The sequence below is a fragment of the Leptodactylus fuscus genome, chromosome 5 (assembly GCF_031893055.1).
Source record: "Leptodactylus fuscus isolate aLepFus1 chromosome 5, aLepFus1.hap2, whole genome shotgun sequence".
In the NCBI taxonomy this organism is placed as follows: Eukaryota; Metazoa; Chordata; class Amphibia; order Anura; family Leptodactylidae; genus Leptodactylus; species Leptodactylus fuscus.
Genome location: NC_134269.1, coordinates 103665107 through 103680856, shown reverse-complemented (window position 1 = coordinate 103680856; position 15750 = coordinate 103665107). Strand labels below are relative to the sequence as shown.

Below are 15750 nucleotides of genomic sequence, written 5' to 3'. Positions count from 1 at the left end.
ATCAGTGTTTGATATGCAATGGCTTTCTATCATGAGATTGAGATGATTTGGCACATTTACTTGTTATTATGTATATATAGATTTTTTTATATTTTAAATGATAAGGTTGGTATATGAGATTTGTTTTACTATTGTTTTATAAATCATGTATTATTATTTTTTGAATTCATTGTATATTTTAACTTAGGCCTAAGTGCTTCTCTGGCCAAAAAAACGTTGAAGTGAATACTTGTTTTATCTATTTTCTAATTAGTTACGCACTTGAGAAAGGGCAGGTGTGCCCGAAACGCGGCGATTTTTTAGTGTTGTGCATCATTGTCTTTTTGAATAAAATCCTGTTGTGACCTGAGAGCGCCATCTTTCCATTTCATTGAAAACTCATCATATAGTGCGGAGCACATGGTGTGACCAGTAAAAGGAACACAGGAAGAATAGCATGTCAATATCACTTGACCGAGGATAATAAAAAGGCCACATAGAATATATTTATTATCAAAATGACAATAACCACCAGCTAGTCATACAGTAAAATGGCTGCTGAATGTGTCATCCATTCAGCAGACAGAAAGTACTGGACAAAAAAAAAAAAGAAAGTATTGAACATTAAAACAACTATTGTATTGCATTATATGGCCCCCAATACACAGAAAAAAATGTGCCTAATGTGCCAAATTCAGTGGGACTGGTCAACTATCTTATGTGTATAAGGGCCCCTCACTTCTCTCCTGACAAACGGTTTTGGGGGAAGGAAAGACTAGCTATAATGAACTTCAATGCCTAATTCTGTTTTACATAAGGATAAGATTCTGCCAGAGGTGTTTGGAAAACACGCATTCCCTTCTTCCTCACAAAGAGTCTTGACCAAACTGAGTGTGCATGTGCACAGGAGCGCCAGGAGAAAAGGTGTGTCCAACAACTATTGAAGGCGCGTAGGCTTCTCTGCTAGTGATATCTGGATCCATAGCTTTAGACACTATAATAGCCCAGAATATAACCCTACTACTACTCATGAATGTTTCATGGCATCATATTTGGCATTGAATTAGAATAACTTTTTAGCAGTGTCCTCACTTCAAGGTAAACTTCAGGAATTGCCTTACTATAAGCAATGATGTACATATCTTTAAAGCAGACCAAAGAGGTTTCTACAACACCTTTAAAGGGGGGGGGGGCAGGCTTGGTTGTTTCCCCCATTCTTGTTTCTACTTGATGGCAACTCCAATATCTAATGGTACAACTTTATTAGTAAAGAAGGGAGAGAGAATTTGATGCAAGAGTAAAGGAATATGGAGAGGGAAAACAAAGAATAGACCCTTTTGTTCTGACACCCACATGGATGGGGAAGGGTATTTTGAACTTTGTTTTGATACCCCCTTTTCAATATATGCCCCTGACTGTAATTGTGAGAGGATCCCCTAATGGAAATTAGAATGGGAAGTCACTGGAAGAATGTGCATAATAAGTGGATAACAGTAACTAATACAGTCTGATAGTGCAAGACTTGACATGGTGTATGTAACAAAAAGAAAGTATTCCAGGAAGCTAGAGCTACCTCCAATTCACAAATACCTTTGGGGCTTTATGTAACAATGCTAGTTGTCTAGAATAAATTTATTTATGAAATGGTCTGGAGACACAGGGCTGGTTTATTCATTTGACCTCTTAAAACAGTGATAAATGTCTAACACACATAAGCTATAAAATCCCAAAAACTTGATCCATCCCACATGTCCTCCAACAATGTAATGCTTTCCACATGATCTTTCCTTCCCCCACACCTATTTAGCTTAGTTGTTTCATTTATGAGCTGTGTTCCCAAATGCAAAATGAATTGACAGTTTGATCACAGACGGAACATATATATATATATATATATATATATATATATATATATATATATATATATATATATATATTGCAAGCACAATCCTGTATCATACACCATAACATTTCTTACATCATCATAAGGTAGCACGGCTCCTATAAGGGAGCTTATGACGTGCATTCTATTCAAAAGTCTATTATCTTGGCACATATTGTATTCACAATGTAATGAAATGGAGTCTGTCAACAGTAAATTGGTTATAATAAGGCTATTCCCAGTACATTGTAAATAAAGGCAAACATGCTTTGGTGAGAAACTAGAGCTGAACCCAAAGCGCAGGTGAGCTTAGATACACATCATAGTACTTTTCCTCTTGTTTGCATATGAACAAAAATCTGAGATTTACAATGGGGCTGCAAAGCAGAATAACAAATACATATTTGGATACTGTAGACTCGCCTCTACAAGGTACTGGGATTAGGCTTCTAACCTATATACTGCTGATAGACTCCCTTAAATCTATCAATTTAGGAGCTTCCTTTATTTGCATCATTTACAGAAATATTTAATCTCAGCTTTGTATATAATATTCACAAATAAAGTCATATATGTGCTTCTTGGAGAACATGCTTCTAACAGTCTATTCATCCCTTATACAGTATACAGTAGTTCAGGGGACAATACCTTAATGTTGCCAGGGCAACCCTGGCTGGAGTGGAATAGTCACCTGACAACTGTCATATACACAGCAGGTTGCTATTACATTCAGCCACATTGCTAAGAAAAACATAATACTGCAAATATATTCTGTGCTTGTATGCCGACACATCCACAATGTAATGTATTGCTGTCTATTCACAGCTCCAAACTGTTTTTCTAGTTCCTCATGAATGTATAAACTTTTCTAATTTGCGGCAGAAAAATAATTGTAAAGCACATAATTGGAGTATTTATGTTCATGGATGTTCTTTCAGCACTATTTAGAAAGTATTAGAATGAAGGTTACAGATTTCTAATAGCTCCAAGAGTACAGTGTTATTAAAGTGTCAGAGCTTTAGAAACGGAGCCGTAATCCTTTTTATTATTTTCAACTTTTCAATCAACTAAACACTAAAATACTTTTCTCTTTTAACAAACAGCAAACATATTAAGTAGGACTGGAGGAAATATACAAGGAAGGTCATATCTGACACTATAAACAGTAGGCAGGAGTCATATTCTAAGCAACTGCCCTGCACATTCAATAGCAGACTGTACTGTACAATGTAGCCTGGATGTCTTTCATAAACTATGCCGTACATTAATGTGATGAGCTCAATGGGGAACTGTAGAGCAGGTTATTATAGTCATTTCTGCAGTTTAGGAAACTACTACATTCTTCATGAAATAATTCTAGAACAGATGTAGTTACAGCTCTGCAAATCTATGACTACATTAACAATTGTCCCAACACACTTTGTCCCAACACAAGGGACAAGGAATTTCTAAACTCACTATCTAGATTGGATGTTGTGAGCTGTCTACTCAATTCTCCATCTCCTGGCAATATCTTTTAGGGAGATAGTTACTATATATATATATATATATATATATATATATATATATATATATATATATATGATAACGGTGATGGCGGAAAGTAAAAGCTTTAAGAATGTTTACGTTGATATCTTCCCTGCAATTCACAATATAAAGGGTTACTGGTATTAATGTAGACAGTTAATTCAGTCCAATTGCCAGCAGGGTTCAGGAAGAATATTTTTCCTCTTTTATTACAAATGGAGTCTCTACTATTAACAAAGTGGTTTTTGCCTTCATGTGAATCAGTTTGGGTTTGCAAGTATAAAATGGATAAACTTTATCCAGGAAGTGAATATAACGTGAGTTAAGGTTTTTTTTTTTTTTCATTTTTATTATTGTTTTTGTCATCTATACGATAACATGTTCGCTACATAGGCACGTTAAAATTTAAAGTGATTTTGAAAGAAAATGTAATTCAGAATTGTAATACATCAGACTACTGTCATACATATATAATGGCAATACAAAAATTTTAAATCATAATGTTTTCACTGTCTAGTTTTGTGGTATCAGCAAACTATAATTCATTATATTTTTAAGTATATACATAGCCATAAAGTCATATATAGTATGACATGAGCAGTCTCTCCATATATAGTTATGCACTATTAGTGTAAGTGTGCGATTTCTTGTATCTACCATGTCCTGTGCTAAATTGCATGTTTGGCTGTGCTGGCTTTTGTTTATATTGTATCTGAACCTAGAAATAAAAGGAAGCCCATTTTATATGCAATCCTATGAGCCAGTCATTATGAGAAGCAGCTCTGAGAAGAGTATACTCAACAAGCATGCAACAGCTTTAAAATATCACAAAGCTCTCAAAGTAAAAGCTTGTGTCTTCATCATACTCTTGGATGCCAGCAAGCTGGTACGTATCTTATTGTGCTCGCAGCTCTCCTGTGCAGCATGAATCATTAAAGAGTCAGCTTAGAGGAATCAAACTGCCTGCAATTACCATATTAGCATCACTTTGCACAGGCCTTTCCGAGCGTGCTTTTTTCTGGTCTGTGCGCAGGCTGCTGTCACTGTTTGTCTTGTTTTCAAAGACTCACCAAAGCATTACACTGCATTTTTGATAGCTACTATTCCTGCAGCTGTTTTTTTCTACACCAGCATGACAGCCATGCTTCCTACAGTCTATATCTTAGATTTAAAGGGAATGCAATGATAAGAATAGATTGAGTGAAATAAGAATTAAACTTTCTAAAGCCTGCCTGCTGTAGTGTTCACATTTAGATATGCACATATCTGCTGTTTGAAATGGTAATCTCCTGCTGGAAAAGCCATTACTTTATCTGTAATTGTGTGATGCACTTTCATATTAGAATATAAAGACTGCAGACTGATGTGGAATAGTCTATTACACAATCCCACTTAGACTGAAGGTTTAGAAGAAAAAAACACCCGAAAGGAAAATACCACAGATGATATAAGTCCTTGAGTTGTCCTCTTCTGTCAAGCTGATAGAAAGTCTATTCCGCTATCTAACTTTTACCTATTCTAAGGAAGACGAGTAAAAGCTAAGATGACTGCTATTACAGTTCCAATCAAATTTTCTACATATAAGCCAACCTAAGATGTTATAGTCAGATGTATACTTCCTTACCTTTCTACTTGCCAAAAGATCTCTTGAGATGATCAGCTTTTCAAAAAAACAAACCATGATTTCACAATGCTGTGTCACAAAATGCCTGTCCTACATGTGTGGCCAACTAGTGGCTGAGTTGTGTATTGCAACCTGTCAATGGTTTTGATAGTATGTCGTGAATTACATTTTTTACATCTGTTTAGTATATCCGTTTAGCCTATGTAAAACAGTTGGCCTTTTGTTTGCTTCAGTTTTTTACACTTATTAAACAGATGCCAAAAACTGATGTAAAAAATGTGATGTGAATAGACCCTTAAACTGTTTTCATGAAAAAAAAAGTAGTCTTAAGCCAAATGAAAGCTAAAATAAGGGTGGAAACATCTATTACATATTACGTCTATTACTTCATAATAAAGATATTTTGTGAAAGTTTAAAATTTGTCCAAGACCATGTTTTCAATAGAGAAACACTGAGGTCATAGTTACATTAATCCAGCAATTTTACTTCTATCACTGTTAAATTAAATACTGCTGTTTAGCCAAATTTGTGAGCTTTGGAAAACTCGTTCTCCCAGTTTTTGCATTGGTTACTTCCAGGTACCCCGGTTTCCTCCCACACTCCAAAGACATACTTATAGGAAATTTAGATCGTGATTCCTACTTGGGACAATGAGTAATGACAAAAATCTGTAAAGTGCACAGAATCTGTTGGTGCTATATAAGTAGGCATGAATAAATGAATACATAATAACTGGTGACGCAAGGAATACTAATGGCAACCATACTGGCGGTCACTCTTATTTCTAAAAACAATTATGTCAGAAATTAGAAACAGAATTACATACTCTTTTTCCAGCTACCAGCAAAAATGCTTGAAGGAATATCATTTACACTTCTAAGATCTAAGATTTAAGACATTCATACGCAAACCTTCCACTCTTATCTCCATGAATTCTTTCAAACTGCAGATATTCTCTAGATTGTACTACCTCGGCTATTCAGTTTCAAATGTGTCCTAAAAAAACATGTTACATGAGTGGATAAAAGTAAAAAACAGAAAGAGGTCTTGTGAGGATGTGAAGACAGGGCAGAGTTAAAGCTTACCTTAAGGCAATGAGCTTGTAGGACTGTGGTAAGTTGGAGCCGTTAACATTGATTGATAGGTCAGGTAGGAGGACTGAGTGAGGTGGAGGAAAGACAATGAACTCTTTTTATTTACTCCATATTGAGAGAGAAAAGGAGAAAAGTGACACTGTACCTGCTAGACACTCTGAAACATTGGATAGCAGAATGGCAATGCCTGGGCCACAGATATATATTTGTGTGTTATTAGCATAACAATGATAGTAGTAGTTCATAGTCCCATGTGCTCTAGTCTGTCTTCGGAAATCAATGTCAAACCATAACCCTTTACAAATGTGAATTCTGGAACCCCAATAAATACAAATTATTGGGGTTCCTGGCAGTTTTGGGAAGTTAATGTTAGGTACTTTGCATACAGATAAAATAAATATTGGAGCCGGCTCTCAAAATTACTAAAATTCTAGCTATTAGCCAGAAGTAAACTGATGCTCTCTTGGCCTCTTTGTATGTAATTGAAACACTATATCCATTATTTCATATCAGTACAATAAGCTATAATACAGAATCAGGTTACAGCCTAAAATGTCACATTAGCAATCTGGCATTTCACCGACAAGAAAGCATCCAGTAACTGTTTAATTATCACATCTTTGGCTATCGGTGTACACCATATACAATGTCAAATAAACACTTCTGACAAGTCTCATAATTGAATGTATTAGTAGAAAGAGCCAATAGCATGAGTTCCTACAGAGCAGCCTAGTTCATTAGTGGGACTCAGAGAGGGAGTTTAGTGTGACCCTATTAATGGCATGTTAAATTCCTCCTCCTCCTGTTAATTCACTCTAATAATTTTAGAAAAGTGGCACCATTAGCAGAATGTCCTCTAGATTTTGTCACCTAAAAAAACTCAACATGCTGTTTTCTGATAGCTATGTCGCCAAATGACATAGAAAAACATTTTCCTCTCTGTCTGCAATACATTAGTATCTAATGGCATAAGCACATGAAAATGGTATAATCCCCATAATAATATATGCATTGTAGTGGAACTGATTTTACAAGCATTGAGTTACATTATGATGTTGTGTATAAAAAATGCAATCATTACGAGAACCGATGTGTATATGTATTACTGAGAAGAACACTACTATGTAAAGTATGCTCTAGTTTCAGCCTTAATAAAATCACATCCATTTTGTTTCCTTTTATTTATAGATCTGCGACAACTTCCCTAATGATTTCGCTGCTCGATGATACGCAGCCTTTCAATAGATTATTATACTAGTGTGTATCAAAAACCTTAGATGGTGAAAGATATCCACTAAGAACATGTTATTTATTACTTCAAATTTAGGTAAATACGCGAGAATAATTATGTTTTCTCTAAGGCTGAAGCCCCATGTTGCGGAAACACAGCTTTTTTGTTGCAGATTTTGTTGCGTTTTGTTTGAGCCAAAGCCCAAAATGGTTACAAAAGGAATGGGAAATATATACACAGCACTTATACTTCTCCCTTCTGCTCAATCCACTCCTGACTTTGACTCAAAAAACCGCAACAAAGGAATGAGCTCATAGCATCCATAAAAAAAATATTCCCTCATCCATCTGCTTGAATACCTCAACACATTACTCAAGTCTCGATCAAGAGACATCAAGTGCTTGACTCAACATTACATTCAGTAGTACTGGATGTTGTGGTCTCCTTGTTAAGGTTTTCCACTCCAAGCCACCACCACTAACTGTTACATTACCTGTTGTGCTTGATAAATGTGTTCTTATTCTGAAATGTAGAAGCAGGATTGTGTCAAAAAAGTATGTTATGTGTTATGTTATGTATAGTATGCTAATTGCCTTGATGGATTCAAAGAGAAGCTTGGGAGAAAAGTAAATGATGGAAGGATAGGATACATCATAACACCCTGGTATAAGATCCCCTGTCTTCTTGTTCTATTCCTTTTCTAACAGGCTGGTGGCTTCTGATGTTTGCGCTTTGAAGCTATGTGAACTTTCGTTACCTTCATGGGTGCAATGTCAGAAGCCACCACTCTATCAGAAGAGGACTAGAAATAGAAGACATTTGCTGGATTTTAGACTGGCTTAACATGACATACTGTTACGGTTCTGTGTAAATATATAAAAAATAATATTTTAAACGACAGAACCGCTAGTCTGCAAGATACTGCAGCAAGGTACACAGCCCCAGATGGGCGGCTGTATGTCTGAACAGCGCACTACCAGTTAAACTGCACTGGCAGTGATGCGGTGAGGCACTCAATGTGAATAGGCTAACTAAAAGACCAAACGTGCTGTCAGCAACACATTCTGGAACAGAGACCACTGCTCCTAGCCTTGGTGTAGGGCTGACAGTTCAGGATATATTGGTTCTACTTACAGTGCCAGATAGAGGCTGAGGTATCCCCACACAGAGGCCTAATCTGGCAACCTGTCTGACTACTGGATCCCAGCCCTGAACTACTGTCATTAACTAATTCTCAGTGAAAGTGTGACCACCTGGCAGGCATCAGCTCACACTATATAAAGGGAAGTCCCCACCCAGCAGGGGCGGTGGCTATGACCTCACCGGTCATGCTCAGTATGGCCAAAATGGGACTTCGCCTCTGAGCGGCTTGAAAATGTCCGAGCACACTCAGTAGAGGGAAAACTGGACTTAGACTCCAGTCGCCTCAATGCATGAGGCCGAGGGCGGGAGTCGGACTGCCCCACAGGTGGCGCTGTGCGCCGGGACAGATACCTGCGAGACCCGATCCTAACACATACACAGTCCTCAGGGATGTCAATCTAGATGCATTAGGTGGATTTAGGACATGGCCTTCTTGATTCTTCTAAGCATTTTCACCTCTGTGAAAGTGTTGTTTGGACAACATCCTTCTACTTTTAATCATATGGACACCATTTGAAGGCTCTGGGTGATGGACAGAGTAAAAACATTCCCTTTAAGTAGCAGGAGGACTGCACTTTGAAACTGTCCTACCATATTCTACTGGGAAAAGAGAAGACACACCAAACAGCAATCCCTTTAGTTTATCTTGGACAGGTTCACCATCATGCAAGATTACTAGAAATACCTGGGATACGCCCTCACGTATTCTCCTCTTTTTACCTTTAGGTCCAATAAAGGTATTTTTGAAAAACAGATATGGTCGCCCTTACCTTAGTTCTAGTTTGGGTAAGGACTTCTCACGAAAACAAATTGATACAATACCACAACATGCTACCAAGTCCCTTGAAAGGCTTCAATACATAAACAACCAATTGGTGGCCACAGGTAGATACCTATAAGATAGCATATCTATTTGTGTTATAATATCACTCTGTGACAGCATATCACAAAAAGCTGCTCATTCAGGACACACATATCTGGAAATGTCCAGCTAAGAGGAAAGGTAAGGAAGGATAGATCTGTATTTTTTTTTCACCTTTGGACTATTTTATCAGTGCATCATAGATGAATGATATTAAATATTATTATTTTGAAAAGGCAGAGGATAACAATTTTTTTTTGCTAACCAAATGGAAAAATAACTAGTAGATTTTAGGGCACAGAGACCCATTTATTCAAGTACTTTATATGATGTTTTCACTGCACAAGTTAGACTTGAGAAAATAGATAAAATTTCTCTTTAGCCAACAAAATATGGTACTCCTCCACTGTAATCCATGCAACATGCTTGTTGATATGGCACTGACATTTGCTTCTGGTAGGATTGTCATTCATGAGCTCGAGTGCTCTTGCAGAAAATTAGCTTTCTTCTTATTTTCCTTTTTTCCCCACCTCTTACAGACAAAAACTCAGTAATCATGGTGCAAGGGTTGTATAACAAGCCCCTGCTGGTACTTCCCTTCCTCAGTCAGTGAAAAAGATGGATGCATCTTGTTTGTGCCTTAAATGGTTTTCCAGACCTGTGAGCTGCAGCTGATGCTGTGTGTACAAAACAGCAATGATCCCATGCTAGATAAGTGATGTATTGAAACGCCCAACAGGAACCTTTCCTATTCTCTTTAAAGTCTTCTGTTTAAGGTTGTGAGCAATATTATCTGTAACTACTAAGGCAGACACCATACTGACAATAAAAATGAGACACAGAATATAAGGAATCAAACATATGTCAAAAGAAAGTTTATTAGTAACAAGCATCAGCAATAATGGATTGAATCTCTAGGTGTAAAATTGAAGCTGCAATCCTAGCAGATGTGGTAGAATGCCCTAACACTATGGGTTAGGATGAAATATGACAATTCATCTCAAGCCATGTAGTTAGGGACTGATGCAAAACTGGACTTGAAATCAACAAACAAAAAATATTGTTTGCGGTCCCCTAATGAATATTATCAAATACCATGCTTGTCGATCATTTGTCCAGGAACACGTACAACTACCAATAGGTAACAACACTGAATTTCCTGCGCTCCTGCTAATATTGTATTTGACTTAAATTGATGCGCTTGCATAGAACTTCAGGCTTAACACTTTGCTAGGGTAAATGCCTATCAATGCATGGATTTAAGAGAGATCTATGTTAGGATAGATGTTCCCAGGGAAGATTCCTTGCTGAAAGGTTTCTTTAATCAGCCTGGTACATTCATTTGTACAGTACATGGACGTGAATGTTAACTGGTTTCATGTACAGGGGTATCAGGGGTATCCTCCCTCTTGGTTTGACATGTCCAGATATATGTATCAAAGGCTTTTCTAAATACAACCTTATTTTTTGACAAGTTATCACAAAGTAATATGATACATATTGTATATGTGTCTGTGTGTGACCACCATATTTAACCAAATTGGAGATCAAATAAGTGTATCTGTATGAATATATTCTCCATGGGGGTCACAGATCTTGTTTATAGTTGAAGACAGTTCTACTTCTGAACAATTACTAGCAAATCTTAACAGATCCAATTATTTTATAATAGGTTCCCCTTTTATTTTTACATTTCTATTGTATGTTCTATATATACATAACTACAATAGGTATTGCGATCAGATACTGTAAGAAGGTGTTGTATTAGAACCATAGATAAAACCCAACTCAGTATACCACACAGACCACATCACAAAAGCAGTAGACCTCTGAACAAGCATTGAACTTTTTTATTGTACCTACTATACACTTAACTACTAATAGCATCAACAGTTTATGCGCAAAGTTTCTTAATTTTTATGTATTGCTATATTTAAAAGCAGGTGAGGAAATTTACAACAAAAACACCTTATTACAAACAGGACATGTACCCAAAATTTCCAAAAGTCATTTTCAATTTTTGACCACGTTCTTTTAATTTATCTAGATGAGTCTATTAGAAGTAAGATGTTCAGCCTCTAGTGGTTTCCTGCAGTACTACACAAATCAGGAAAAACAGTACCCAAGGATCTGAAGTTCTAGCTATAAGGAGAGCTGGCTACTCTTAGCTTTAAACAGTATAAAATAAGACAGAACTAAAAAGAGGTATAAAGGAGCCGACCACAGGAAACAATGTTTACTTTCCAAGAGTTTGATTAATCTCGATGTAGTTGTGGTCTCGGTGTAGTTGTTTTTCTTGTCCTTAGTTTTATAAATGTCTCCTGCTGTTCTGTCTCGTTCACCTCTAATGTGTAACACTTGAAATTTGCAGCTGCATTCTACAAGGATCACTAGTTCAGACACTTTGATACTCAAGAGACGGGATCAATATGTGTAAGACGAACAGAGCGCAGTAATAAGAGCCTTGATGTTATTTCTATAATTAAGCTCAGGATAGTGTTGTAACAATTTATGAAGAAGAAACTTACAAAAGAATGAAAATAATAGAAGCAGAAACTGGAGCTGATGAACAAAACAAAATAAAGTTACTTTTTCTTCTTGCCACTGGACTGCTGGAAGTTAACTCTTTAGTCAATGCAGGACTCCCATGGCATCCAGGTTACCAGCCATAGCTGTCATCTAATATGGGGCTCTTGTTTCAAAAATCCATAAGCTACTTGTCTTAACTTGAATAAAGACTCATCTTTCTTCTTATGTGTTGTTATTGCACGCCAGATCATCTTAATCTATATTATACCCAAAAGCAACTGTGAAATGGGCTAGAACGCAAATATTCTTAGTAGAGCACCTAGATATAGCGCTTTCTAAAGAAGATTTCTATATATTGTATAAGGAGATATTCCTGTAGTTCAGGAAAACCGTCATATCCCATAGAAGACAAACTAATAAAAAATAAATACTTTTATACAATACCCAAAGAATATATCATAAAAATTTTTATATTTTTTCCTGCAGTAATGTTTTGCCTTCAGTACCCTGTATTAGCCTCCACCAATTGTAAATCAAATAATGATAACATAAGAAATCAATTGGCGCAATAAATTCTACTTATTTTAGAATCTCCCACAATAATTACAATGTTCTCCTATACTGTCATGAAGCACATACCTATATAATTGTCGCTTGATCCTATTGACCTCCCCATCACTTAAGCCAGTGTGTTCATGAAGATAAATGGAGGGTGGTTTGATACATCCTATACAAGCAGAGAATGTATTGTATTTTGGCTTCATGCGAACAGTCCCCTTATTTCAATTGGTAAACTATGCACATATGGTTCTTTGTACACGCTGCAGGGTATTTATACTGAAGAGAATGGTTAGCAAGACTCGTGCTGACTAGTATAGTCTGAATGAACTGGCTTAATGAACACTAGCTAGAAACACTCTGCTCACAAAGGGCGAGTTCACACAAAACAGCAAGCCAGTATCTGTTCATTTCCAAAATTCCCAGAAACTGCTGTTAGATTTGTACAATCAAAATTGTCCGATATATTTACATTTGTCATTAAAAACTAAAAATCATTAAATATAATTTTTCATGATTTTATAACATCTGACTAAATGTTCATTTACCTTGAAGAAAGTTAAAAAAAAAAAAAATGAAGGTTAGGCCAAAGCACAGATATGTAGTGATGATGATACTATTATTATCCCCTTTACCCCTTTACTTAGTGTACAGGCAGCAAATGATTCTAACAAATCTACTGGCAAAGGTCAAGTGGAATCAGGAATGTTAACAGAAAGTGAGGGGCCATTTGCAATCTCATTATGCAAATGTAGGGATAATTTCATTGTGTGGGTTACAGGCCTGTGAAGCCATGTGGAAGGAAAGTGGATTGGTCTTAGTGCCATTATCATTTAGCATAATTATATCTACATAAGAAGCATAGTTTGTGTTTGTCGCAAATGTATCTGTTATACAAAATATCCATGAGGCACAATTACTTCTTGAACAATGCACCAAAAGCTAAGGTTTTATGGAAACCATAGAATTGCTACTCACAATACCGCTGAAAGAGCAGTACAACTTTCATCAGTGCAAATACATTTATTTTATTCTTTTATGCACAGTCTATACTGTTGAAGGTAAAATAAGCCAATAGGTTTACCTACAAAATTTTAGATAACCCATTATAATATTTTGTGACATCAGAATTTGCCACACCAATTATAGGCTGCACTGACAAAGTTGTTTGCTAAAGCTGTATTGCATACTTGCCAATTTAGCAAATTGAATGGGACTGATACAAATTTCTTGAAACAATTTAATCAAATTGGGCTTGCCAATTTAAATGGACAAGGTTTCTGTAAACTTCACATAAAGTGGTCCCAGAATAGGACTAAAATGTAACAATTTTGACATTTGATAATATCGAGAACTATGTGTATGTAATCTTACTTGTCATCATATTTTTCAGTGCAACACTGCTGACAATCATTACTTTAAAGGGGTTGTCCCATCACAAGGATCCTATCTATACTGCTGGTTAATGTGGACGTAAGACTTTTCCTAAACACATTGCTTCAGCAAAACTGCTTTGTTTGTCCACTATCTTACTTTATTCAATTCTTTGTGGCCACAGCCCTGACTTAGCTGCTCATGAGTCAAGTGATGTATCTGCCTGCTCTCAGGGGGGAGGGAGGAGGGGCTAAGTACAGGGGAGCGAGCCTGTGTATCTAGCTATTCCTGTGTCTACACCACACATCTGACCTAGCTTCCTGTTAGCATATAGGGGTGAGGAGCTGCTTTCATTTCTTCTGTTTTCCCAGTTATCAGGTTAGCTAATTCAATTGTGTTCATTATGGAAGAGACAGGCAGTCTCTGTATGTAACACAGAATGGAGTTGCTCCTGCCTGTACTTCGTAGTCCAATATGGGTGGGCGGAGCTACACACAATTTGGGGGCGGAGCTAAACGGCAGGTTGCATGTGAAACCCCGCCCACCAAATGATGCAAGAAACCAGGAAGAAAGAAGATTTTACAGCAGTAAAGACTGATGAGTATGTGAGGTGGGAATACTCCTTTAAGTTTGCTATGCCTACAAGACAAACTTTGGCTTGGCCTGCATCCTGTCAAAGTCTTCAGATGCTGAGCCATTGAAAGTGCCTTCTCATTGTCTAATCCTGTCCTGAGGCGGGGTATTTAAACTCTGCATTGAGACTATTCAGTTGCCTGCTGTTTATTGAAGTTAGGTTTGTGTTCTCAGAACTTATCTGCTCTTTTCCTGATTACTGATTTTGTCTTGTTTTCCTAGTATCTGAGTTCTTACTGAATTGGCTTTATCTCCTGGACTTGACCATGTTATTGGTCAGTGTCATTGTTCTGCCACCAATTTGTACACACCCAATTTTATTCCCCTATTAAATCTAAAGGGGAAATGCTTACAATTTCTCAGCTAAAATTAACATGTTCCAATTTTCAAAAATTCATGCATGTTTGAAAATTCTGCTTTTCCGCAGTATTTTTCCCCACAATGTGTGCATGAGATTAAACAAAATCTCATAGATTTTGCTGTTGCTGTATAATACAGTGACTTTTTCATTGTGCTTCTGCAGCAGCCAAAAATTTTGCATATCTGGTACTGCAGTTAAACATTTGGCAAGTTTAAGTCGGAACTGAAAAAAATAGGCTGCTATGCCTTTAAGAATTACTAAAAGACATATAGTATATGTCAAAAAGTATAAAAAAAAATTAAAAGAATGTAAGTAAGTGGCAGATGGAGGCCACATATCGATATACATTTGCACAATACACATTTGGATCTGTGTACAGAAAAAAGGGCAGGAAAAAGTCACTTCCTCTTGAAGAGAAACAGATCCAATAAAAAGATGCCAACTGTATATCATTGTTGATGTATGTGTCATATAAGTGTACCGTATGCATGCAGTTTATGCTTTTCTAGTTTATGCTCATTTTTGTTTTTTTCTGCATATGTCTATACAAACGTGATGTGGATTGAGCCTTTTTTCGTGTCTTCAGCCTCTATTGTTTTTGGTATTTCAATATACAGCTAGACTATTGCCCATTTATTCTCAGAAATCCTCAATTACTCAGGAGGAGTCTCCATATTCATACATCAAACTCTTAGAAAATCAAACAAGAAATTAGTATATAGATTATCCCTGCAGCATGAAGGCTGTTCTGTCTGTTAATTTATTGTGAACTGGCATATTACACATTCAGACAAAATGTCTCATTTTTAACACAGTGCATGAACGCAAACGGCAGAAATCACTGCAAAATAAGCTGTCATGTTTTTATGTTCCGTGACGAGATGTTCAGTGGCAGAACATGAGCTTCAAAGTCTTCTAACTGAAGCTCAGTGTTGTGAACCGAGCTGTGCTG

General features: G+C 36.7%; 1 protein-coding gene across 2 annotated transcripts in view; it reads right to left on the bottom strand.

Annotated features, from left to right (window-relative positions):
- PLXNA4 (plexin A4) overlaps window positions 1-15750 on the bottom strand; it is a 751018-nt gene that overhangs the window by 553401 nt on the left and 181867 nt on the right. The window lies entirely within an intron of this gene.